This window comes from Anomaloglossus baeobatrachus, chromosome 4 (genome assembly GCF_048569485.1).
Source record: "Anomaloglossus baeobatrachus isolate aAnoBae1 chromosome 4, aAnoBae1.hap1, whole genome shotgun sequence".
Classification (NCBI taxonomy): domain Eukaryota; kingdom Metazoa; phylum Chordata; class Amphibia; order Anura; family Aromobatidae; genus Anomaloglossus; species Anomaloglossus baeobatrachus.
Genome location: NC_134356.1, coordinates 670,126,842 through 670,152,826, shown reverse-complemented (window position 1 = coordinate 670,152,826; position 25,985 = coordinate 670,126,842). Strand labels below are relative to the sequence as shown.

The following is a 25,985-nucleotide window of genomic DNA, read 5'->3' as shown; positions in this document are numbered from 1 at the left end:
TGACAGAGTAACGAATTGAAGCAAAATAGAAATATAATCTATTGTATGGCCAGAGATTTCAGTTTCTAAGTGTTTTTTAAGAAGTTTTGGGCAACTGGAATTCGATATAACTGTAAATATTGACAGCTAAGTCTATCACTAATTGTAATGCAGGCAAAACTAATCCAAGCGACTTGAAGCAAAATAGAAATATAATCTATTTTATGGCCAGAGATTTCAGTTTCTAAGCGTTTTTTAAGAAGTTTTGGGCAACTGGAATTCGATATAACTGTAAATATTGACAGCTAAGTCTATCACTAATTGTAATGCAGGCAAAACTAATCCAAGCAACTTGAAGCAAAATAGAAATATAATGTATTGTATGGCCAGAGATTTCAGTTTCTAAGTGTTTTTTAAGAAGTTTTGGGCAACTGGAATTCGATATAACTGTAAATATTGACAGCTAAGTCTATCACTAATTGTAATGCAGGCAAAACTAATCCAAGCAACTTGAAGCAAAATAGAAATATAACCTATTGTATGGCCAGAGATTTCAGTTTCTAAGCGTTTTTTAAGAAGTTTTGGGCAACTGGAATTCGATATAATTGTAAATATTGACAGCTAAGTCTATCACTAATTGTAATGCAGGCAAAACTAATCCAAGCAACTTGAAGCAAAATAGAAATATAACCTATTGTATGGCCAGAGATTTCAGTTTCTAAGCGTTTTTTAAGAAGTTTTGGGCAACTGGAATTCGATATAACTGTAAATATTGACAGCTAAGTCTATCACTAATTGTAATGCAGGCAAAAACTAATCCAAGCAATGGCGTAATTTACTGGCTCATCACGTGACAAGTTAGAGTGGTTGGTGGCAACATATTGCTCATAATATAAAAAAAGCTTGTCAATTCTCATTTAAGATTGGTTCCTATGCTTTTCATGGGCTCTCTAAGAATTAGTCAACTTTCAACGTATTTTACCTTTCACTGTGGACAGATCAAGCTTTGAGAGGTCAGTAGCTGGCTCAAAATTAGAGCAAGTTCATTAAAAAAGAGTAGATATGGGGCAAAAGTGGCCGGTTAGCTCAATCGGTTAGAGCGTGGTGCTAATAACACCAAGGTTGCGGGTTCGACTCCCGTGCTGGCCATTCCTTTGGCTTTCTGTTCATATCCAGTGACTTTTGGAAAAAGATCCGTAGGTTTTATCCATCCAATGTGTAAAATTAATTTACAAACTTGAAATAACTTGGTTAGAGTAAGAGAGTGGCCATGTTACATCGTCGTTAACCTTAAAGTATGACAGAGTAACGAATTGAAGCAAAATTGAAATATAATCTATTGTATGGCCAGAGATTTCAGTTTCTAAGCGTTTTTTAAGATGTTTTGGGCAACTGGAATTCGATATAACTGTAAATATTGACAGCTAAGTCTATCACTAATTGTAATGCAGGCAAAAACTAATCCAAGCAATGGCGTAATTTACTGGCTCATCACGTGACAAGTTAGAGTGGTTGGTGGCAACATATTGCTCATAATATAAAAAAAGCTTGTCAATTCTTATTTAAGATTGGTTCCTATGCTTTTGATGGGATCTCTAAGAATTAGTCAACTTTCAACGTATTTTACCTTTCACTGTGGACAGATCAAGCTTTGAGAGGTCAGTAGCTGGCTCAAAATTAGAGCAAGTTCATTAAAAGAGAGTAGATATGGGACAAAAGTGGCCGGTTAGCTCAATCGGTTAGAGTGTGGTGCTAATAACGCCAAGGTTGTGGGTTAGACCCCCGTGCTGGCCATTCCTTTGCTTTCTGTTCACATCCAGTGACTTTTGGAAAAAGATCCGTAGGTTTTATCCATCCAATGTGTAAAATTAATTTACAAACTTGAAATAACTTGGTTAGAGTAAGAGAGTGGCCATGTTACATCGTCGTTAACCTTAAAGTATGACAGAGTAACGAATTGAAGCAAAATAGAAATATAATCTATTGTATGGCCAGAGATTTCAGTTTCTAAGCGTTTTTTAAGAAGTTATGGGCAACTGGAATTCGATATAACTGTAAATATGGACAGCTAAGTCTATCACTAATTGCAATGCAGGCAAAAACTAATCCAAGCAATGGCGTCATTTACTGGCTCATCACGTGACAAGTCAGAGTGGTTGGTGGCAACATATTGCTCATAATATAAAAAAAGCTTGTCAATTCTCATTTAAGATTGGTTCCTATGCTTTTTATGGGCTCTCTAAGAATTAGTCAACTTTCAACGTATTTTACCTTTCACTGTGGACAGATCAAGCTTTGAGAGGACAGTAGCTGGCTCAAAATTAGAGCAAGTTCATTAAAAAAGAGTAGATATGGGGTAAAAGTGGCCGGTTAGCTCAATCGGTTAGAGCGTGGTGCTAATAACGCCAAGGTTGTGGGTTTGACCCCCGTGCTGGCCATTCCTTTGCTTTCTGTTCACATCCAGTGACTTTTGGAGAAAGATCCGTAGGTTTTATCCATCCAATGTGTAAAATTAATTTACAAACTTGAAAAACCTTGGTTAGAGTAAGAGAGTGGCCATGTTACATCGTCTTTAACCTTAAAGTATGACAGAGTAACGAATTGAAGCAAAATAGAAATATAATCTATTGTATGGCCAGAGATTTCAGTTTCTAAGCGTTTTTTAAGAAGTTTTGGGCAACTGGAATTCGATATAACTGTAAATATTGACAGCTAAGTCTATCACTAATTGTAATGCAGGCAAAACTAATCCAAGCGACTTGAAGCAAAATAGAAATATAACCTATTTTATGGCCAGAGATTTCAGTTTCTAAGTGTTTTTTAAGAAGTTTTGGGCAACTGGAATTCAATATAACTGTAAATATTGACAGCTAAGTCTATCACTAATTGTAATGCAGGCAAAACTAATCCAAGCAACTTGAAGCAAAATAGAAATATAATGTATTGTATGGCCAAAGATTTCAGTTTCTAAGTGTTTTTAAGAAGTTTTGGGCAACTGGAATTCGATATAACTGTAAATATTGACAGCTAAGTCTATCACTAATTGTAATGCAGGCAAAAACTAATCCAAGCAATGGCGTAATTTACTGGCTCATCACGTGAAAAGTTAGAGTGGTTGGTGGCAACATATTGCTCATAATCTAAAAAAAAGCTTGTCAATTCTCATTTAAGATTGGTTCCTATGCTTTTGATGGGCTCTCTAAGAATTAGTCAACTTTCAACGTATTTTACCTTTCACTGTGGACAGATCAAGCTTTGAGAGGTCAGTAGCTGGCTCAAAATTAGAGCAAGATCATTAAAAGAGAGTAGATATGGGGCAAAAGTGGCCAGTTAGCTCTATCGGTTAGAGCGTGGTGCTAATAACGCCAAGGTTGCGGGTTCGACCCCCGTGCTGGCTATTCTTTTGGCTTTCTGTTCACATCCAGTGACTTTTGGAAAAAGATCCGTAGGTTTTATCCATCCAATGTGTAAAATTAATTTACAAACTTGAAATAACTTGGTTTGAGTAAGAGAGTGGCCATGTTACATCGTCGTTAACCTTAAAGTATGACAGAGTAACGAATTGAAGCAAAATAGAAATATAATCTATTGTATGGCCAGAAATTTCAGTTTCTAAGCGTTTTTTAAGAAGTTTTGGGCAAATGGAATTCGATATAACTGTAAATATTGACAGCTAAGTCTATCACTAATTGTAATGCAGGCAAAACTAATCCAAGTGACTTGAAGCAAAATAGAAATATAATCTATTTTATGGCCTGAGATTTCAGTTTCTAAGCGTTTTTTAAGAAGTTTTGGGCAACTGGAATTCGATATAACTGTAAATATTGACAGCTAAGTCTATCACTATTTGTAATGCAGGAAAAACTAATCCAAGCAACTTGAAGCAAAATAGAAATATAATCTATTGTATGGCCAGAGATTTCAGTTTCTAAGCGTTATTTAAGAAGTTTTGGGCAACTGGAATTCGATATAACTGTAAATATTGACAGCTAAGTCTATCACTAATTGTAATGCAGGCAAAAACTAATCCAAGCAATGGCGTCATTTACTGGCTCATCACGTGACAAGTCAGAGTGGTTGGTGGCAACATATTGCTCATAATATAAAAAAAGCTTGTCAATTCTCATTTAAGATTGGTTCCTATGCTTTTGATGGGCTCTCTAAGAATTAGTCAACTTTCAACGTATTTTACCTTTCACTGCGGACAGATCAAGCTTTGAAAGGTCAGTAGCTGGCTCAAAATTAGACCAAGTTCATTAAAAGAGAGTAGATATGAGGCAAAAGTGGCCGGTTAGCTCAATCGGTTAGAGCGTGGTGCTAATAACGCCAAGGTTGCGGGTTCGACCCCCGTGCTGGCCATTCCTTTGCTTTCTGTTCACATCCAGTGACTTTTGGAAAAAGATCCGTAGGTTTTATCCATCCAATGTGTAAAATTAATTTACAAACTTGAAATAACTTGGTTAGAGTAAGAGAGTGGCCATGTTACATCGTCGTTAACATTAAAGTATGACAGAGTAACGAATTGAAGCAAAATAGAAATATAATCTATTGTATGGCCAGAGATTTCAGTTTCTAAGCGTTTTTTGAAAAGTTTTGGGCAACTGGAATTCGATATAACTGTAAATATTGACAGCTAAGTCTATCACTAATTGTAATGCAGGCAAAACTAATCCAAGCAACTTGAAGCAAAATAGAAATATAATGTATTGTATGGCCAGAGATTTCAGTTTCTAAGTGTTTTTTAAGAAGTTTTGGGCAACTGGAATTCGATATAACTGTAAATATTGACAGCTAAGTCTATCACTAATTGTAATGCAGGCAAAAACTAATCCAAGCAATGGCGTAATTTACTGGCTCATCACGTGACAAGTTAGAGTGGTTGGTGGCAACATATTGCTCATAATATAAAAAAAGCTTGTCAATTCTCATTTAAGATTGGTTCCTATGCTTTTGATGGGCTCTCTAAGAATTAGTCAACTTTCAACGTATTTTACCTTTCACTGTGGACAGATCAAGCTTTGAGAGGTCAGTAGCTGGCTCAAAATTAGAGCAAGATCATTAAAAGAGAGTAGATATGGGGCAAAAGTGTCCAGTTAGCTCTATCGGTTAGAGCGTGGTGCTAATAACGCCAAGGTTGCGGGTTCGACCCCCGTGCTGGCTATTCCTTTGGCTTTCTGTTCACATCCAGTGATTTTTGGAAAAAGATCCGTAGGTTTTATCCATCCAATGTGAAAAATTAATTAAAAACTTGAAATAACTTGGTTTGAGTAAGAGAGTGGCCATGTTACATCGTCGTTAACCTTAAAGTATGACAGAGTAACGAATTGAATCAAAATAGAAATATAATCTATTGTATGGCCAGAGATTTCAGTTTCTAAGCGTTTTTTAAGATGTTTTGGGCAACTGGAATTCGATATAACTGTAAATATTGACAGCTAAGTCTATCACTAATTGTAATGCAGGCAAAAACTAATCCAAGCAATGGCGTAATTTACTGGCTCATCACGTGACAAGTTAGAGTGGTTGGTGGCAACATATTGCTCATAATATAAAAAAAGCTTGTCAATTCTCATTTAAGATTGGTTCCTATGCTTTTGATGGGCTCTCTAAGAATTAGTCAACTTTCAACGTATTTTACCTTTAACTGTGGACAGTTCAAGCTTTGAGAGGTCAGTAGCTGGCTCAAAATTAGAGCAAGTTCATTAAAAGAGAATAGATATGGGGCAAAAGTGGCCGGTTAGCTCAATCGGTTAGAGCATGGTGCTAATAACGCCAAGGTTGCGGGTTCCACTCCTGTGCTGGCCATTCCTTTGGCTTTCTGTTCACATTCAGTGACTTTTGGAAAAAGATCCGAAGGTTTTATCCATCCAATGTGTAAAATTAATTTACAAACTTGAAATAACTTGGTTAGAGTAAGAGAGTGGCCATGTTACATCGTCGTTAACCTTAAAGTATGACAGAGTAACGAATTGAAGCAAAATTGAAATACAATCTATTGTATGGCCAGAGATTTCAGTTTCTAAGCGTTTTTTAAGAAGTTTTGGGCAACTGGAATTCGATATAACTGTAAATATTGACAGCTAAGTCTATCACTAATTGTAATGCACTCAAAACTAATCCAAGGGACTTGAAGCAAAATAGAAATATAATCTATTTTATGGCCAGAGATTTCAGTTTCTAAGCGTTTTTTAAGAAGTTTTGGGCAACTGGAATTCGATATAACTGTAAATATTGACAGCTAAGTCTATCACTATTTGTAATGCAGGCAAAACTAATCCAAGCAACTTGAAGCAAAACAGAAATATAATCTATTGTATGGCCAGAGATTTCAGTTTCTAAGCGTTTTTTAAGAAGTTTTGGGCAACTGGATTTCGATATAACTGTAAATATTGACAGCTAAGTCTATCACTAATTGTAATGCAGGCAAAAACTAATCCAAGCAATGGCGTAATTTACTGGCTCATCACGTGACAAGTTAGAGTGGTTGGTGGCAACATATTGCTCATAATATAAAAAAAGCTTGTCAATTCTCATTTAAGATTGGTTCCTATGCTTTTGATGGGCTCTCTAAGAATTAGTCAACTTTCAACATATTTTACCTTTCACTGTGGACAGATCAAGCTTTGAGAGGTCAGTAGCTGGCTCAAAATTAGAGCAAGATCATTAAAAGAGAGTAGATATGGGGCAAAAGTGGCCGGTTAGCTCAATCGGTTAGAGCGTGGTGCTAATAACGCCAAGGTTGCGGGCTCGACCGCCGTGCTGGCCATTCCTTTGCTTTCTGTTCACATCCAGTGACTTTTGGAAAAAGATCCGTAGGTTTTATCCATTAAATGTGTAAAATTAATTTACAAACTTGAAATAACTTGGTTAGAGTAAGAGAGTGGCCATGTTACATTGTCGTTAACCTTAAAGTATGACAGAGTAACGAATTGAAGCAAAATAGAAATATAATCTATTGTATGGCCAGAGATTTCAGTTTCTAAGTGTTTTTTAAGAAGTTTTGGGCAACTGGAATTCGATATAACTGTAAATATTGACAGCTAAGTCTATCACTAATTGTAATGCAGGCAAAACTAATCCAAGCGACTTGAAGCAAAATAGAAATATAATCTATTTTATGGCCAGAGATTTCAGTTTCTAAGTGTTTTTTAAGAAGTTTTGGGCAACTGGAATTCGATATAACTGTAAATATTGACAGCTAAGTCTATCACTAATTGTAATGCAGGCAAAACTAATCCAAGCAACTTGAAGCAAAATAGAAATATAATGTATTGTATGGCCAGAGATTTCAGTTTCTAAGTGTTTTTTAAGAAGTTTTGGGCAACTGGAATTCGATATAACTGTAAATATTGACAGCTAAGTCTATCACTAATTGTAATGCAGGCAAAAACTAATCCAAGCAATGGCGTAATTTACTGGCTCATCACGTGACAAGTTAGAGTGGTTGGTGGCAACATATTGCTCATAATATAAAAAAAGCTTGTCAATTCTCATTTAAGATTGGTTCCTATGCTTTTCATGGGCTCTCTAAGAATTAGTCAACTTTCAACGTATTTTACCTTTCACTGTGGACAGATCAAGCTTTGAGAGGTCAGTAGCTGGCTCAAAATTAGAGCAAGATCATTAAAAGAGAGTAGATATGGGGCAAAAGTGGCCGGTTAGCTCTATCGGTTAGAGCGTGGTGCTAATAACGCCAAGGTTGCGGGTTCGACCCCCGTGCTGGCTATTCCTTTGGCTTTCTGTTCACATCCAGTGACTTTTCGAAAAAGATCCGTAGGTTTTATCCATCCAATGTGTAAAATTAATTTACAAACTTGAAATAACTTGGTTTGAGTAAGAGAGTGGCAATGTTACATCGTCGTTAACCTTAAAGTATGACAGAGTAACGAATTGAAGCAAAATAGAAATATAATCTATTGTATGGCCAGAGATTTCAGTTTCTAAGCGTTTTTTAAGAAGTTTTGGGCAAATGGAATTCGATATAACTGTAAATATTGACAGCTAAGTCTATCACTAATTGTAATGCAGGCAAAACTAATCCAAGCGACTTGAAGCAAAATAGAAATATAACCTATTTTATGGCCAGAGATTTCAGTTTCTAAGTGTTTTTTAAGAAGTTTTGGGCAACTGGAATTCGATATAACTGTAAATATTGACAGCTAAGTCTATCACTAATTGTAATGCAGGCAAAACTAATCCAAGCAACTTGAAGCAAAATAGAAATATAATGTATTGTATGGCCAGAGATTTCAGTTTCTAAGTGTTTTTTAAGAAGTTTTGGGCAACTGGAATTCGATATAACTGTAAATATTGACAGCTAAGTCTATCACTAATTGTAATGCAGGCAAAAACTAATCCAAGCAATGGTGTAATTTACTGGCTCATCACGTGACAAGATAGAATGGTTGGTGGCAACATATTGCTCATAATATAAAAAAAGCTTGTCAATTCTCATTTAAGATTGGTTCCTATGCTTTTCATGGGCTCTCTAAGAATTAGTCAACTTTCAACGTATTTTACCTTTCACTGTGGACAGATCAAGCTTTGAGAGGTCAGCAGCTGGCTCAAAATTAGAGCAAGATCATTAAAAGAGAGTAGATATGGGGCAAAAGTGGCCGGTTAGCTCTATCGGTTAGAGCGTGGTGCTAATAACGCCAAGGTTGCGGGTTCGACCCCCGTGCTGGCTATTCCTTTGGCTTTCTGTTCACATCCAGTGACTTTTGGAAAAAGATCCGTAGGTTTTATCCATCCAATGTGTAAAATTAATTTACAAACTTGAAATAACTTGGTTTGAGTAAGAGAGTGGCCATGTTACATCGTCGTTTACCTTAAAGTATGACAGAGTAACGAATTGAAGCAAAATAGAAATATAATCTATTGTATGACCAGAGATTTCAGTTTCTAAGCGTTTTTTAAGAAGTTTTGGGCAAATGGAATTCGATATAACTGTAAATATTGACAGCTAAGTCTATCACTAATTGTAATGCAGGCAAAACTAATCCAAGTGACTTGAAGCAAAATAGAAATATAATCTATTTTATGGCCTGAGATTTCAGTTTCTAAGCGTTTTTTAAGAAATTTTGGGCAACTGGAATTCGATATAACTGTAAATATTGACAGCTAAGTCTATCACTATTTGTAATGCAGGCAAAACTAATCCAAGCAACTTGAAGCAAAATAGAAATATAATCTATTGTATGGCCAGAGATTTCAGTTTCTAAGCGTTTTTAAAGAAGTTTTGGGCAACTGGAATTCGATATAACTGTAAATATGGACAGCTAAGTCTATCACTAATTGTAATGCAGGCAAAAACTAATCCAAGCAATGGCGTCATTTACTGGCTCATCACGTGACAAGTCAGAGTGGTTGGTGGCAACATATTGCTCATAATATAAAAAAAGCTTGTCAATTCTCATTTAAGATTGGTTCCTATGCTTTTTATGGGCTCTCTAAGAATTACTCAACTTTCAACGTATTTTACCTTTCACTGTGGACAGATCAAGCTTTGAGAGGACAGTAGCTGGCTCAAAATTAGAGCAAGTTCATTAAAAAAGAGTAGATATGGGGTAAAAGTGGCCGGTTAGCTCAATCGGTTAGAGCGTGGTGCTAATAACGCCAAGGTTGTGGGTTCGACCCCCGTGCTGGCCATTCCTTTGCTTTCTGTTCACATCCAGTGACTTTTGGAAAAAGATCCGTAGGTTTTATCCATCCAATGTGTAAAATTAATTTACAAACTTGAAATAACTTGGTTAGAGTAAGAGAGTGGCCATGTTACATCGTCTTTAACCTTAAAGTATGACAGAGTAACGAATTGAAGCAAAATAGAAATATAATCTATTGTATGGCCAGAGATTTCAGTTTCTAAGCGTTTTTTAAGAAGTTTTGGGCAACTGGAATTCGATATAACTGTAAATATTGACAGCTAAGTCTATCACTAATTGTAATGCAGGCAAAACTAATCCAAGCGACTTGAAGCAAAATAGAAATATAACCCATTTTATGGCCAGAGATTTCAGTTTCTAAGTGTTTTTTAAGAAGTTTTGGGCAACTGGAATTCAATATAACTGTAAATATTGACAGCTAAGTCTATCACTAATTGTAATGCAGGCAAAACTAATCCAAGCAACTTGAAGCAAAATAGAAATATAATGTATTGTATGGCCAGAGATTTCAGTTTCTAAGTGTTTTTTAAGAAGTTTTGGGCAACTGGAATTCGATATAACTGTAAATATTGACAGCTAAGTCTATCACTAATTGTAATGCAGGCAAAAACTAATCCAAGCAATGGCGTAATTTACTGGCTCATCACGTGACAAGTTAGAGTGGTTGGTGGCAACATATTGCTCATAATCTAAAAAAAAGCTTGTCAATTCTCATTTAAGATTGGTTCCTATGCTTTTGATGGGCTCTCTAAGAATTAGTCAACTTTCAACGTATTTTACCTTTCACTGTGGACAGATCAAGCTTTGAGAGGTCAGTAGCTGGCTCAAAATTAGAGCAAGATCATTAAAAGAGAGTAGATATGGGGCAAAAGTGGCCAGTTAGCTCTATCGGTTAGAGCGTGGTGCTAATAACGCCAAGGTTGCGGGTTCGACCCCCGTGCTGGCTATTCCTTTGGCTTTCTGTTCACATCCAGTGACTTTTGGAAAAAGATCCGTAGGTTTTATCCATCCAATGTGTAAAATTAATTTACAAACTTGAAATAACTTGGTTTGAGTAAGAGAGTGGCCATGTTACATCGTCGTTAACCTTAAAGTATGACAGAGTAACGAATTGAAGCAAAATAGAAATATAATCTATGGTATGGCCAGAAATTTCAGTTTCTAAGCGTTTTTTAAGAAGTTTTGGGCAAATGGAATTCGATATAACTGTAAATATTGACAGCTAAGTCTATCACTAATTGTAATGCAGGCAAAACTAATCCAAGTGACTTGAAGCAAAATAGAAATATAATCTATTTTATGGCCTGAGATTTCAGTTTCTAAGCGTTTTCTAAGAAGTTTTGGGCAACTGGAATTCGATATAACTGTAAATATTGACAGCTAAGTCTATCACTATTTGTAATGCAGGAAAAACTAATCCAAGCAACTTGAAGCAAAATAGAAATATAATCTATTGTATGGCCAGAGATTTCAGTTTCTAAGCGTTATTTAAGAAGTTTTGGGCAACTGGAATTCGACATAACTGTAAATATTGACAGCTAAGTCTATCACTAATTGTAATGCAGGCAAAAACTAATCCAAGCAATGGCGTCATTTACTGGCTCATCACGTGACAAGTCAGAGTGGTTGGTGGCAACATATTGCTCATAATATAAAAAAAGCTTGTCAATTCTCATTTAAGATTGGTTCCTATGCTTTTGATGGGCTCTCTAAGAATTAGTCAACTTTCAACGTATTTTACCTTTCACTGCGGACAGATCAAGCTTTGAAAGGTCAGTAGCTGGCTCAAAATTAGACCAAGTTCATTAAAAGAGAGTAGATATGAGGCAAAAGTGGCCGGTTAGCTCAATCGGTTAGAGCGTGGTGCTAATAACGCCAAGGTTGCGGGTTCGACCCCCGTGCTGGCCATTCCTTTGCTTTCTGTTCACATCCAGTGACTTTTGGAAAAAGATCCGTAGGTTTTATCCATCCAATGTGTAAAATTAATTTACAAACTTGAAATAACTTGGTTAGAGTAAGAGAGTGGCCATGTTACATCGTCGTTAACATTAAAGTATGACAGAGTAACGAATTGAAGCAAAATAGAAATATAATCTATTGTATGGCCAGAGATTTCAGTTTCTAAGCGTTTTTTGAAAAGTTTTGGGCAACTGGAATTCGATATAACTGTAAATATTGACAGCTAAGTCTATCACTAATTGTAATGCAGGCAAAACTAATCCAAGCAACTTGAAGCAAAATAGAAATATAATGTATTGTATGGCCAGAGATTTCAGTTTCTAAGTGTTTTTTAAGAAGTTTTGGGCAACTGGAATTCGATATAACTGTAAATATTGACAGCTAAGTCTATCACTAATTGTAATGCAGGCAAAAACTAATCCAAGCAATGGCGTAATTTACTGGCTCATCACGTGACAAGTTAGAGTGGTTGGTGGCAACATATTGCTCATAATATAAAAAAAGCTTGTCAATTCTCATTTAAGATTGGTTCCTATGCTTTTGATGGGCTCTCTAAGAATTAGTCAACTTTCAACGTATTTTACCTTTCACTGTGGACAGATCAAGCTTTGAGAGGTCAGTAGCTGGCTCAAAATTAGAGCAAGATCATTAAAAGAGAGTAGATATGGGGCAAAAGTGGCCAGTTAGCTCTATCGGTTAGAGCGTGGTGCTAATAACGCCAAGGTTGCGGGTTCAACCCCCGTGCTGGCTATTCCTTTGGCTTTCTGTTCACATCCAGTGATTTTTGGAAAAAGATCCGTAGGTTTTATCCATCCAATGTGTAAAATTAATTAAAAACTTGAAATAACTTGGTTTGAGTAAGAGAGTGGCCATGTTACATCGTCGTTAACCTTAAAGTATGACAGAGTAACGAATTGAATCAAAATAGAAATATAATCTATTGTATGGCCAGAGATTTCAGTTTCTAAGCGTTTTTTAAGATGTTTTGGGCAACTGGAATTCGATATAACTGTAAATATTGACAGCTAAGTCTATCACTAATTGTAATGCAGGCAAAAACTAATCCAAGCAATGGCGTAATTTACTGGCTCATCACGTGACAAGTTAGAGTGGTTGGTGGCAACATATTGCTCATAATATAAAAAAAGCTTGTCAATTCTCATTTAAGATTGGTTCCTATGCTTTTGATGGGCTCTCTAAGAATTAGTCAACTTTCAACGTATTTTACATTTCACTGTGGACAGATCAAGCTTTGAGAGGTCAGTAGCTGGCTCAAAATTAGAGCAAGATCATTAAAAGAGAGTAGATATGGGGCAAAAGTGGCCAGTTAGCTCTATTGGTTAGAGCGTGGTGCTAATAACGCCAAGGTTGCGGGTTCGACCCCCGTGCTGCCTATTCCTTTGGCTTTCTGTTCACATCCAGTGATTTTTGGAAAAAGATCCGTAGGTTTTATCCATCCAATGTGTAAAATTAATTAAAAACTTGAAATAACTTGGTTTGAGTAAGAGAGTGGCCATGTTACATCGTCGTTAACCTTAAAGTATGACAGAGTAACGAACTGAATCAAAATAGAAATATAATCTATTGTATGGCCAGAGATTTCAGTTTCTAAGCGTTTTTTAAGATGTTTTGGGCAACTGGAATTCGATATAACTGTAAATATTGACAGCTAAGTCTATCACTAATTGTAATGCAGGCAAAAACTAATCCAAGCAATGGCGTAATTTACTGGCTCATCACGTGACAAGTTAGAGTGGTTGGTGGCAACATATTGCTCATAATATAAAAAAAGCTTGTCAATTCTTATTTAAGATTGGTTCCTATGCTTTTGATGGGATCTCTAAGAATTAGTCAACTTTCAACGTATTTTACCTTTCACTGTGGACAGATCAAGCTTTGAGAGGTCAGTAGCTGGCTCAAAATTAGAGCAAGTTCATTAAAAGAGAGTAGATATGGGGCAAAAGTGGCCGGTTAGCTCAATCAGTTAGAGCATGGTGCTAATAAAGCCAAGGTTGCGGGTTCGACCCCAGTGCTGGCCATTCCTTTGGCTTCTGTTCACATCCAGTGACTTTTGGAAAAAGATCCGTAGGTTTTATCCATCCAATGTGTAAAATTAATTTACAAACTTGAAATAACTTGGTTAGAGTAAGAGAGTGGCCATGTTACATCGTCTTTAACCTTAAAGTATGACAGAGTAACGAATTGAAGCAAAATAGAAATATAATCTATTGTATGGCCAGAGATTTCAGTTTCTAAGCGTTTTTTAAGAAGTTTTGGGCAACTGGAATTCGATATAACTGTAAATATGGACAGCTAAGTCTATCACTAATTGTAATGCAGGCAAAAACTAATCCAAGCAATGGCGTCATTTACTGGCTCATCACGTGACAAGTCAGAGTGGTTGGTGGCAACATATTGCTCATAATATAAAAAAAGCTTGTCAATTCTCATTTAAGATTGGTTCCTATGCTTTTTATGGGCTCTCTAAGAATTAGTCAACTTTCAACGTATTTTACCTTTCACTGTGGACAGATCAAGCTTTGAGAGGACAGTAGCTGGCTCAAAATTAGAGCAAGTTCATTAAAAAAGAGTAGATATGGGGTAAAAGTGGCCGGTTAGCTCAATCGGTTAGAGCGTGGTGCTAATAACGCCAAGGTTGTGGGTTTGACCCCCGTGCTGGCCATTCCTTTGCTTTCTGTTCACATCCAGTGACTTTTGGAGAAAGATCCGTAGGTTTTATCCATCCAATGTGTAAAATTAATTTACAAACTTGAAAAACCTTGGTTAGAGTAAGAGAGTGGCCATGTTACATCGTCTTTAACCTTAAAGTATGACAGAGTAACGAATTGAAGCAAAATAGAAATATAATCTATTGTATGGCCAGAGATTTCAGTTTCTAAGCGTTTTTTAAGAAGTTTTGGGCAACTGGAATTCGATATAACTGTAAATATTGACAGCTAAGTCTATCACTAATTGTAATGCAGGCAAAACTAATCCAAGCGACTTGAAGCAAAATAGAAATATAACCTATTTTATGGCCAGAGATTTCAGTTTCTAAGTGTTTTTTAAGAAGTTTTGGGCAACTGGAATTCAATATAACTGTAAATATTGACAGCTAAGTCTATCACTAATTGTAATGCAGGCAAAACTAATCCAAGCAACTTGAAGCAAAATAGAAATATAATGTATTGTATGGCCAAAGATTTCAGTTTCTAAGTGTTTTTAAGAAGTTTTGGGCAACTGGAATTCGATATAACTGTAAATATTGACAGCTAAGTCTATCACTAATTGTAATGCAGGCAAAAACTAATCCAAGCAATGGCGTAATTTACTGGCTCATCACGTGACAAGTTAGAGTGGTTGGTGGCAACATATTGCTCATAATCTAAAAAAAAGCTTGTCAATTCTCATTTAAGATTGGTTCCTATGCTTTTGATGGGCTCTCTAAGAATTAGTCAACTTTCAACGTATTTTACCTTTCACTGTGGACAGATCAAGCTTTGAGAGGTCAGTAGCTGGCTCAAAATTAGAGCAAGATCATTAAAAGAGAGTAGATATGGGGCAAAAGTGGCCAGTTAGCTCTATCGGTTAGAGCGTGGTGCTAATAACGCCAAGGTTGCGGGTTCGACCCCCGTGCTGGCTATTCCTTTGGCTTTCTGTTCACATCCAGTGACTTTTGGAAAAAGATCCGTAGGTTTTATCCATCCAATGTGTAAAATTAATTTACAAACTTGAAATAACTTGGTTTGAGTAAGAGAGTGGCCATGTTACATCGTCGTTAACCTTAAAGTATGACAGAGTAACGAATTGAAGCAAAATAGAAATATAATCTATTGTATGGCCAGAAATTTCAGTTTCTAAGCGTTTTTTAAGAAGTTTTGGGCAAATGGAATTCGATATAACTGTAAATATTGACAGCTAAGTCTATCACTAATTGTAATGCAGGCAAAACTAATCCAAGTGACTTGAAGCAAAATAGAAATATAATCTATTTTATGGCCTGAGATTTCAGTTTCTAAGCGTTTTTTAAGAAGTTTTGGGCAACTGGAATTCGATATAACTGTAAATATTGACAGCTAAGTCTATCACTAATTGTAATGCAGGCAAAAACTAATCCAAGCAATGGCGTCATTTACTGGCTCATCACGTGACAAGTCAGAGTGGTTGGTGGCAACATATTGCTCATAATATAAAAAAAGCTTGTCAATTCTCATTTAAGATTGGTTCCTATGCTTTTGATGGGCTCTCTAAGAATTAGTCAACTTTCAACGTATTTTACCTTTCACTGCGGACAGATCAAGCTTTGAAAGGTCAGTAGCTGGCTCAAAATTAGACCAAGTTCATTAAAAGAGAGTAGATATGAGGCAAAAGTGGCCGGTTAGCTCAATCGGTTAGAGCGTGGTGCTAATAACGCCAAGGTTGCGGGTTCGACCCCCGTGCTGGCCATTCCTTTGCTTTCTGTTCACATCCAGTGACTTTTGGAAAAAGATCCGTAGGTTTTATCCATCCAATGTGTAAAATTAATTTACAAACTTGAAATAACTTGGTTAGAGTAAGAAAGTGGCCATGTTACATCGTCGTTAACATTAAAGTATGACAGAGTAACGAATTGAAGCAAAATAGAAATATAATCTATTGTATGGCCAGAGATTTCAGTTTCTAAGCGTTTTTTGAAAAGTTTTGGGCAACTGGAATTCGATATAACTGTAAATATTGACAGCTAAGTCTATCACTAATTGTAATGCAGGCAAAACTAATCCAAGCAACTTGAAGCAAAATAGAAATATAATGTATTGTATGGCCAGAGATTTCAGTTTCTAAGTGTTTTTTAAGAAGTTTTGGGCAACTGGAATTCGATATAACTGTAAATATTGACAGCTAAGTCTATCACTAATTGTAATGCAGGCAAAAACTAATCCAAGCAATGGCGTAATTTACTGGCTCATCACGTGACAAGTTAGAGTGGTTGGTGGCAACATATTGCTCATAATATAAAAAAAGCTTGTCAATTCTCATTTAAGATTGGTTCCTATGCTTTTGATGGGCTCTCTAAGAATTAGTCAACTTTCAACGTATTTTACCTTTCACTGTGGACAGATCAAGCTTTGAGAGGTCAGTAGCTGGCTCAAAATTAGAGCAAGATCATTAAAAGAGAGTAGATATGGGGCAAAAGTGTCCAGTTAGCTCTATCGGTTAGAGCGTGGTGCTAATAACGCCAAGGTTGCGGGTTCGACCCCCGTGCTGGCTATTCCTTTGGCTTTCTGTTCACATCCAGTGATTTTTGGAAAAAGATCCGTAGGTTTTATCCATCCAATGTGTAAAATTAATTAAAAACTTGAAATAACTTGGTTTGAGTAAGAGAGTGGCCATGTTACATCGTCGTTAACCTTAAAGTATGACAGAGTAACGAATTGAATCAAAATAGAAATATAATCTATTGTATGGCCAGAGATTTCAGTTTCTAAGCGTTTTTTAAGATGTTTTGGGCAACTGGAATTCGATATAACTGTAAATATTGACAGCTAAGTCTATCACTAATTGTAATGCAGGCAAAAACTAATCCAAGCAATGGCGTAATTTACTGGCTCATCACGTGACAAGTTAGAGTGGTTGGTGGCAACATATTGCTCATAATATAAAAAAAGCTTGTCAATTCTCATTTAAGATTGGTTCCTATGCTTTTGATGGGCTCTCTAAGAATTAGTCAACTTTCAACGTATTTTACCTTTCACTGTGGACAGATCAAGCTTTGAGAGGTCAGTAGCTGGCTCAAAATTAGAGCAAGATCATTAAAAGAGAGTAGATATGGGGCAAAAGTGGCCAGTTAGCTCTATTGGTTAGAGCGTGGTGCTAATAACGCCAAGGTTGCGGGTTCGACCCCCGTGCTGGCTATTCCTTTGGCTTTCTGTTCACATCCAGTGATTTTGGGAAAAAGATCCGTAGGTTTTATCCATCCAATGTGTAAAATTAATTAAAAACTTGAAATAACTTGGTTTGAGTAAGAGAGTGGCCATGTTACATCGTCGTTAACCTTAAAGTATGACAGAGTAACGAATTGAATCAAAATAGAAATATAATCTATTGTATGGCCAGAGATTTCAGTTTCTAAGCGTTTTTTAAGATGTTTTGGGCAACTGGAATTCGATATAACTGTAAATATTGACAGCTAAGTCTATCACTAATTGTAATGCAGGCAAAAACTAATCCAAGCAATGTCGTAATTTACTGGCTCATCACGTGACAAGTTAGAGTGGTTGGTGGCAACATATTGCTCATAATATAAAAAAAGCTTGTCAATTCTTATTTAAGATTGGTTCCTATGCTTTTGATGGGATCTCTAAGAATTAGTCAACTTTCAACGTATTTTACCTTTCACTGTGGACAGATCAAGCTTTGAGAGGTCAGTAGCTGGCTCAAAATTAGAGCAAGTTCATTAAAAGAGAGTAGATATGGGGCAAAAGTGGCCGGTTAGCTCAATCAGTTAGAGCATGGTGCTAATAAAGCCAAGGTTGCGGGTTCGACCCCAGTGCTGGCCATTCCTTTGGCTTCTGTTCACATCCAGTGACTTTTGGAAAAAGACCCGTAGGTTTTATCCATCCAATGTGTAAAATTAATTTACAAACTTGAAATAACTTGGTTAGAGTAAGAGAGTGGCCATGTTACATCGTCTTTAACCTTAAAGTATGACAGAGTAACGAATTGAAGCAAAATAGAAATATAATCTATTGTATGGCCAGAGATTTCAGTTTCTAAGCGTTTTTTAAGAAGTTTTGGGCAAATGGAATTCGATATAACTGTAAATATTGACAGCTAAGTCTATCACTAATTGTAATGCAGGCAAAACTAATCCAAGCGACTTGAAGCAAAATAGAAATATAACCTATTTTATGGCCAGAGATTTCAGTTTCTAAGTGTTTTTTAAGAAGTTTTGGGCAACTGGAATTCGATATAACTGTAAATATTGACAGCTAAGTCTATCACTAATTGTAATGCAGGCAAAACTAATCCAAACAACTTGAAGCAAAATAGAAATATAATGTATTGTATGGCCAGAGATTTCAGTTTCTAAGTGTTTTTTAAGAAGTTTTGGGCAACTGGAATTCGATATAACTGTAAATATTGACAGCTAAGTCTATCACTAATTGTAATGCAGGCAAAAACTAATCCAAGCAATGGCGTAATTTACTGGCTCATCACGTGACAAGTTAGAGTAGTTGGTGGCAACATATTGCTCATAATCTAAAAAAAGCTTGTCAATTCTCATTTAAGATTGGTTCCTATGCTTTTGATGGGCTCTCTAAGAATTAGTCAACTTTCAACGTATTTTACCTTTCACTGTGGACAGATCAAGCTTTGAGAGGTCAGTAGCTGGCTCAAAATTAGAGCAAGATCATTAAAAGAGAGTAGATATGGGGCAAAAGTGGCAAGTTAGCTCTATCGGTTAGAGCGTGGTGCTAATAACGCCAAGGTTGCGGGTTCGACCCCCGTGCTGGCTATTCCTTTGGCTTTCTGTTCACATCCAGTGACTTTTGGAAAAAGATCCGTATGTTTTATCCATCCAATGTGTAAAATTAATTTACAAACTTGAAGTAACTTGGTTTGAGTAAGAGAGTGGCCATGTTACATCGTCGTTAACCTTAAAGTATGACAGAGTAACGAATTGAAGCAAAATAGAAATATAATCTATTGTATGGCCAGAAATTTCAGTTTCTAAGCGTTTTTTAAGAAGTTTTGGGCAAATGGAATTCGATATAACTGTAAATATTGACAGCTAAGTCTATCACTAATTGTAATGCAGGCAAAACTAATCCAAGTGACTTGAAGCAAAATAGAAATATAATCTATTTTATGGCCTGAGATTTCAGTTTCTAAGCGTTTTTTAAGAAGTTTTGGGCAACTGGAATTCGATATAACTGTAAATATTGACAGCTAAGTCTATCACTATTTGTAATGCAGGAAAAACTAATCCAAGCAACTTGAAGCAAAATAGAAATATAATCTATTGTATGGGCAGAGATTTCAGTTTCTAAGCGTTATTTAAGAAGTTTTGGGCAACTGCAATTCGATATAACTGTAAATATTGACAGCTAAGTCTATCACTAATTGTAATGCAGGCAAAAACTAATCCAAGCAATGGATTCATTTACTGGCTCATCACGTGACAAGTCAGAGTGGTTGGTGGCAACATATTGCTCATAATATAAAAAAAGCTTGTCAATTCTCATTTAAGATTGGTTCCTATGCTTTTGATGGGCTCTCTAAGAATTAGTCAACTTTCAACGTATTTTACCTTTCACTGTGGACAGATCAAGCTTTGAAAGGTCAGTAGCTGGCTCAAAATTAGACCAAGTTCATTAAAAGAGAGTAGATATGGGGCAAAAGTGGCCGGTTAGCTCAATCGGTTAGAGCGTGGTGCTAATAACGCCAAGGTTGCGGGTTCGACCCCCGTGCTGGCCATTCCTTTGCTTTCTGTTCACATCCAGTGACTTTTGGAAAAAGATCCGTAGGTTTTATCCATCCAATGTGTAAAATTAATTTACAAACTTGAAATAACTTGGTTAGAGTAAGAGAGTGGCCATGTTACATCGTCGTTAACCTTAAAGTATGACAGAGTAACGAATTGAAGCAAAATAGAAATATAATCTATTGTATGGCCAGAGATTTCAGTTTCTAAGCGTTTTTTGAAAAGTTTTGGGCAACTGGAATTCGATATAACTGTAAATATTGACAGCTAAGTCTATCACTAATTGTAATGCAGGCAAAACTAATCCAAGCAACTTGAAGCAAAATAGAAATATAATGTATTGTATGGCCAGAGATTTCAGTTTCTAAGTGTTTTTTAAGAAGTTTTGGGCAACTGGAATTCGATATAACTGTAAATATTGACAGCTAAGTCTATCACTAATTGTAATGCAGGCAAAAACTAATCCAAGCAATGGCGTAATTTACTGGCTCATCACGTGACAAGTTAGAGTGGTTGGTGGCAACATATTGCTCATAATATAAAAAAAGCTTGTCAATTCTCATTTAAGATTGGTTCCTATGCTTTTGATGGGCTCTCTAAGAATTAGTCAACTTTCAACGTATTTTACCTTTCACTGTGGACAGATCAAGCTTTGAGAGGTCAGTAGCTGGCTCAAAATTAGAGCAAGATCATTAAAAGAGAGTAGATATGGGGCAAAAGTGGCCAGTTAGCTCTATCGGTTAGAGCGTGGTGCTAATAACGCCAAGGTTGCGGGTTCGACCCCCGTGCTGGCTATTCCTTTGGCTTTCTGTTCACATCCAGTGATTTTTGGAAAAAGATCCGTAGGTTTTATCCATCCAATGTGTAAAATTAATTAAAAACTTGAAATAACTTGGTTTGAGTAAGAGAGTGGCCATGTTACATCGTCGTTAACCTTAAAGTATGACAGAGTAACGAATTGAATCAAAATAGAAATATAATCTATTGTATGGCCAGAGATTTCAGTTTCTAAGCGTTTTTTAAGATGTTTTGGGCAACTGGAATTCGATATAACTGTAAATATTGACAGCTAAGTCTATCACTAATTGTAATGCAGGCAAAAACTAATCCAAGCAATGGCGTAATTTACTGGCTCATCACGTGACAAGTTAGAGTGGTTGGTGGCAACATATTGCTCATAATATAAAAAAAGCTTGTCAATTCTTATTTAAGATTGGTTCCTATGCTTTTGATGGGATCTCTAAGAATTAGTCAACTTTCAACGTATTTTACCTTTCACTGTGGACAGATCAAGCTTTGAGAGGTCAGTAGCTGGCTCAAAATTAGAGCAAGTTCATTAAAAGAGAGTAGATATGGGGCAAAAGTGGCCGGTTAGCTCTATCAGTTAGAGCATGGTGCTAATAGAGCCAAGGTTGCGGGTTCAACCCCAGTGCTGGCCATTCCTTTGGCTTCTGTTCACATCCAGTGACTTTTGGAAAAAGATCCGAAGGTTTTATCCATCCAATGTGTAAAATTAATTTACAAACTTGAAATAACTTGGTTAGAGTAAGAGAGTGGCCATGTTACATCGTCGTTAACCTTAAAGTATGACAGAGTAACGAATTGAAGCAAAATAGAAATATAATCTATTGTATAGCCAGAGCATTCAGTTTCTAAGCGTTTTTTAAGAAGATTTGGGCAACTGGAATTCGATATAACTGTAAGTATTGACAGTTAGGTCTATCACTAATTGTAATGCAGTCAAAAACTAATCCAAGCAATGGCGTAATTTACTGGCTCATCACATGACAAGTTAGAGTGGTTGGTGGCAACATATTGCTCATAATATGAAAAAAGCTTGTCAATTCTCATTTAAGATTGGTTCCTATGCTTTTGATGGGCTGTCTAAGAATTAGTCAACTTTCAACGTATTTTACCTTTCACTGTGGACAGATCAAGCTTTGAGAGGTCAGTAGCTGGCTCAAAATTAGAGCAAGTTCATTAAAAGAGAGTAGATATGGGGTAAAAGTGGCCGGTTAGCTCAATCAGTTAGAGCGTGGGGCTAATAACGCCAAGGTTGCGGGTTCGACCCCCGTGCTGGCAATTCCTTTGGCTTTCTGTTCACAGCCAGTGACTTTTGGAAAAAGATCCGTAGGTTTTATCTATCCAATGTGTAATATTAATTTACAAACCTGAAATAACTTGGTTAGAGTAAGAGAGTGGCCATGTTACATCGTCGTTAACCTTAAAGTATGACAGAGTAACGAATTGAAGCAAAATAGAAATATAATTTATTGTATGGCCAGAGATTTCAGTTTCTAAGTGTTTTTTAAGAAGTTTTGGGCAACTGGAATTCGATATAACTGTAAATATTGACAGCTAAGTTTATCAATAGTTGTAATGCAGGCAAAACTAATCCAAGCAACTTGAAGCAAAATAGAAATATAACCTATTGTATGGCCAGAGATTTCAGTTTCTAAGCATTTTTTAAGAAGTTTTGGGCAACTGGAATTCGATATAACTGTAAATATTGACAGCTAAGTCTATCACTAATTGTAATGCAGGCAAAAACTAATCCAAGCAATGGCGTAATTTACTGGCTCATCACGTGACAAGTTAGAGTGGTGGGTGGCAACATATTGCTCATAATATAAAAAAAGCTTGTCAATTCTCATTTAAGATTGGTTCCTATGCTTTTCATGGGTTCTCTAAGAATTAGTCAACTTTCAACGTGTTTTACCTTTAACTGTGGACAGATCAAGCTTTGAGAGGTCAGTAGCAGTTTCTAAGCGTTTTTTAAGAAGTTTTGGGCAACTGGAATTCGATATAACTGTAAATATTGACAGCTAAGTCTATCACTAATTGTAATGCACTCAAAACTAATCCAAGGGACTTGAAGCAAAATAGAAATATAATCTATTTTATGGCCAGAGATTTCAGTTTCTAAGCGTTTTTTAAGAAGTTTTGGGCAACTGGAATTCGATATAACTGTAAATATTGACAGCTAAGTCTATCACTATTTGTAATGCAGGCAAAACTAATCCAAGCAACTTGAAGCAAAACAGAAATATAATCTATTGTATGGCCAGAGATTTCAGTTTCTAAGCGTTTTTTAAGAAGTTTTGGGCAACTGGAATTCGATATAACTGTAAGTATTGACAGTTAAGTCTATCACTAATTGTAATGCAGTCAAAAACTAATCCAAGCAATGGCGTAATTTACTGGCTCATCACGTGACAAGTTAGAGTGGTTGGTGGCAACATATTGCTCATAATATAAAAAAAGCTTGTCAATTCTCATTTAAGATTGGTTCCTATGCTTTTGATGGGCTCTCTAAGAATTAGTCAACTTTCAACGTATTTTACCTTTCACTGTGGACAGATCAAGCTTTGAGAGGTCAGTAGCTGGCTCAAAATTAGAGCAAGTTCATTAAAAGAGAGTAGATATGGGGTAAAAGTGGCCGGTTAGCTCAATCAGTTAGAGCGTGGTGCTAATAACGCTAAGGTTGCGGGTTCGACCCCCATGCTGGCCATTCCTTTGGCTTTCTGTTCACATCCAGTGACTTTTGGAAAAAGATCCGTAGGTTTTATCTATCCAATGTGTAAAATTAATTTACAAACCTGAAATAACTTAGTTAGAGTAAGAGAGTGGCCATGTCACATCGTCGTTAACCTTAAAGTATGACAGAGTAACGAATTGAAGCAAAATAGAAATATAATCTATTGTATGGCCAGAGATTTCAGTTTCTAAGTGTTTTTTAAGAAGTTTTGGGCAACTGGAATTCGATATAACTGTAAATATTGACAGCTAAGTCTATCACTAATTGTAATGCAGGCAAAAACTAATCCAAGCAATGGCGTAATTTACTGGCTCATCACGTGACAAGTTAGTGTGGTTGGTGGCAACATATTGCTCATAATATAAAAAAAGCTTGTCAATTTTCATTTAAGATTGGTTCCTATGCTTTTGATGGGCTCTCTATGAATTAGTCAACTTTCAACGTATTTTACCTTTCACTGTGGACAGATCAAGCTTTGAGAGGTCAGTAGCTGGCTCAAAATTAGAGCAAGATCATTAAAAGAGAGTAGATATGGGGCAAAAGTGGCCGGTTAGCTCTATCGGTTAGAGCATGGTGCTAATAACGCCAAGGTTGCGGGTTCAACCCCCGTGCTGGCTATTCCTTTGGCTTTCTGCTCACATCCAGTGACTTTTGGAAAAAGATCCGTAGGTTTTATCCATCCAATGTGTAAAATTAATTTACAAACTTGAAATAACTTGGTTTGAGTAAGAGAGTGGCCATGTTACATCGTCCTTTACCTTAAAGTATGACAGAGTAACGAATTGAAGCAAAATAGAAATATAATCTATTGTATGGCCAGAGATTTCAGTTTCTAAGCGTTTTTTAAGAAGTTTTGGGCAAATGGAATTCGATATAACTGTAAATATTGACAGCTAAGTCTATCACTAATTGTAATGCAGGCAAAACTAATCCAAGTGACTTGAAGCAAAATAGAAATATAATCTATTTTATGGCCTGAGATTTCAGTTTCTAAGCGTTTTTTAAGAAGTTTTGGGCAACTGGAATTCGATATAACTGTAAATATTGACAGCTAAGTCTATCACTATTTGTAATGCAGGCAAAACTAATCCAAGCAACTTGAAGCAAAATAGAAATATAATCTATTGTATGGCCAGAGATTTCAGTTTCTAAGCGTTTTTTAAGAAGTTTTGGGCAACTGGAATTCGATATAACTGTAAATATGGACAGCTAAGTCTATCACTAATTGTAATGCAGGCAAAAACTAATCCAAGCAATGGCGTCATTTACTGGCTCATCACGTGACAAGTCAGAGTGGTTGGTGGCAACATGTTGCTCATAATATAAAAAAAGCTTGTCAATTCTCATTTAAGATTGGTTCCTATGCTTTTTATGGGCTCTCTAAGAATTAGTCAACTTTCAACGTATTTTACCTTTCACTGTGGACAGATCAAGCTTTGAGAGGTCAGTAGCTGGCTCAAAATTAGAGCAAGTTCATTAAAAAAGAGTAGACATTGGGTAAAAGTGGCCGGTTAGCTCAATCGGTTAGAGCGTGGTGCTAATAACGCCAAGGTTGTGGGTTCGACCCCCGTGCTGGCCATTCCTTTGCTTTCTGTTCACATCCAGTGACTTTTGGAAAAAGATCCGTAGGTTTTATCCATCCAATGTGTAAAATTAATTTACAAACTTGAAATAACTTGGTTAGAGTAAGAGAGTGGCCATGTTACATCGTCTTTAACCTTAAAGTATGACAGAGTAAAGAATTGAAGCAAAATAGAAATATAATCTATTGTATGGCCAGAGATTTCAGTTTCTAAGCATTTTTTAAGAAGTTTTGGGCAACTGGAATTCGATATAACTGTAAATATTGACAGCTAAGTCTATCACTAATTGTAATGCAGGCAAAACTAATCCAAGCGACTTGAAGCAAAATAGAAATATAACCTATTTTATGGCCAGAGATTTCAGTTTCTAAGTGTTTTTTAAGAAGTTTTGGGCAACTGGAATTCGATATAACTGTAAATATTGACAGCTAAGTCTATCACTAATTGTAATGCAGGCAAAACTAATCCAAGCAACTTGAAGCAAAATAGAAATATAATGTATTGTATGGCCAGAGATTTCAGTTTCTAAGTGTTTTTTAAGAAGTTTTGGGCAACTGGAATTCGATATAACTGTAAATATTGACAGCTAAGTCTATCACTAATTGTAATGCAGGCAAAAACTAATCCAAGCAATGGCGTAATTTACTGGCTCATCACGTGACAAGTCAGAGTGGTTGGTGGCAACATATTGCTCATAATATAAAAAAAGCTTGTCAATTCTCATTTAAGATTGGTTCCTATGCTTTTGATGGGCTCTCTAAGAATTAGTCAACTTTCAACGTATTTTACCTTTCACTGTG

The 25,985-nt window shown here is 36.3% G+C and overlaps 7 non-coding genes across 7 annotated transcripts; all 7 read left to right on the top strand.

The window, feature by feature from the left end:
* The first annotated feature begins 1,054 nt into the window (after positions 1–1,054).
* TRNAI-AAU (transfer RNA isoleucine (anticodon AAU)) lies at positions 1,055–1,128 on the top strand. The gene has a single exon. It is a non-coding gene; the product is annotated as a tRNA-Ile (tRNA).
* A 3,136-nt stretch (positions 1,129–4,264) lies between these two features.
* TRNAI-AAU (transfer RNA isoleucine (anticodon AAU)) lies at positions 4,265–4,338 on the top strand. The gene has a single exon. It is a non-coding gene; the product is annotated as a tRNA-Ile (tRNA).
* Positions 4,339–9,553: 5,215 nt separating this feature from the next.
* On the top strand, positions 9,554–9,627 carry TRNAI-AAU (transfer RNA isoleucine (anticodon AAU)). Its single transcript has one exon. It is a non-coding gene; the product is annotated as a tRNA-Ile (tRNA).
* Positions 9,628–11,475: 1,848 nt separating this feature from the next.
* Positions 11,476–11,549, top strand: TRNAI-AAU (transfer RNA isoleucine (anticodon AAU)). Its single transcript has one exon. It is a non-coding gene; the product is annotated as a tRNA-Ile (tRNA).
* A 4,423-nt stretch (positions 11,550–15,972) lies between these two features.
* Positions 15,973–16,046, top strand: TRNAI-AAU (transfer RNA isoleucine (anticodon AAU)). Its single transcript has one exon. It is a non-coding gene; the product is annotated as a tRNA-Ile (tRNA).
* A 3,937-nt stretch (positions 16,047–19,983) lies between these two features.
* On the top strand, positions 19,984–20,057 carry TRNAI-AAU (transfer RNA isoleucine (anticodon AAU)). The gene has a single exon. It is a non-coding gene; the product is annotated as a tRNA-Ile (tRNA).
* Positions 20,058–25,107: 5,050 nt separating this feature from the next.
* TRNAI-AAU (transfer RNA isoleucine (anticodon AAU)) lies at positions 25,108–25,181 on the top strand. Its single transcript has one exon. It is a non-coding gene; the product is annotated as a tRNA-Ile (tRNA).
* The last annotated feature ends 804 nt before the right edge of the window (positions 25,182–25,985 follow it).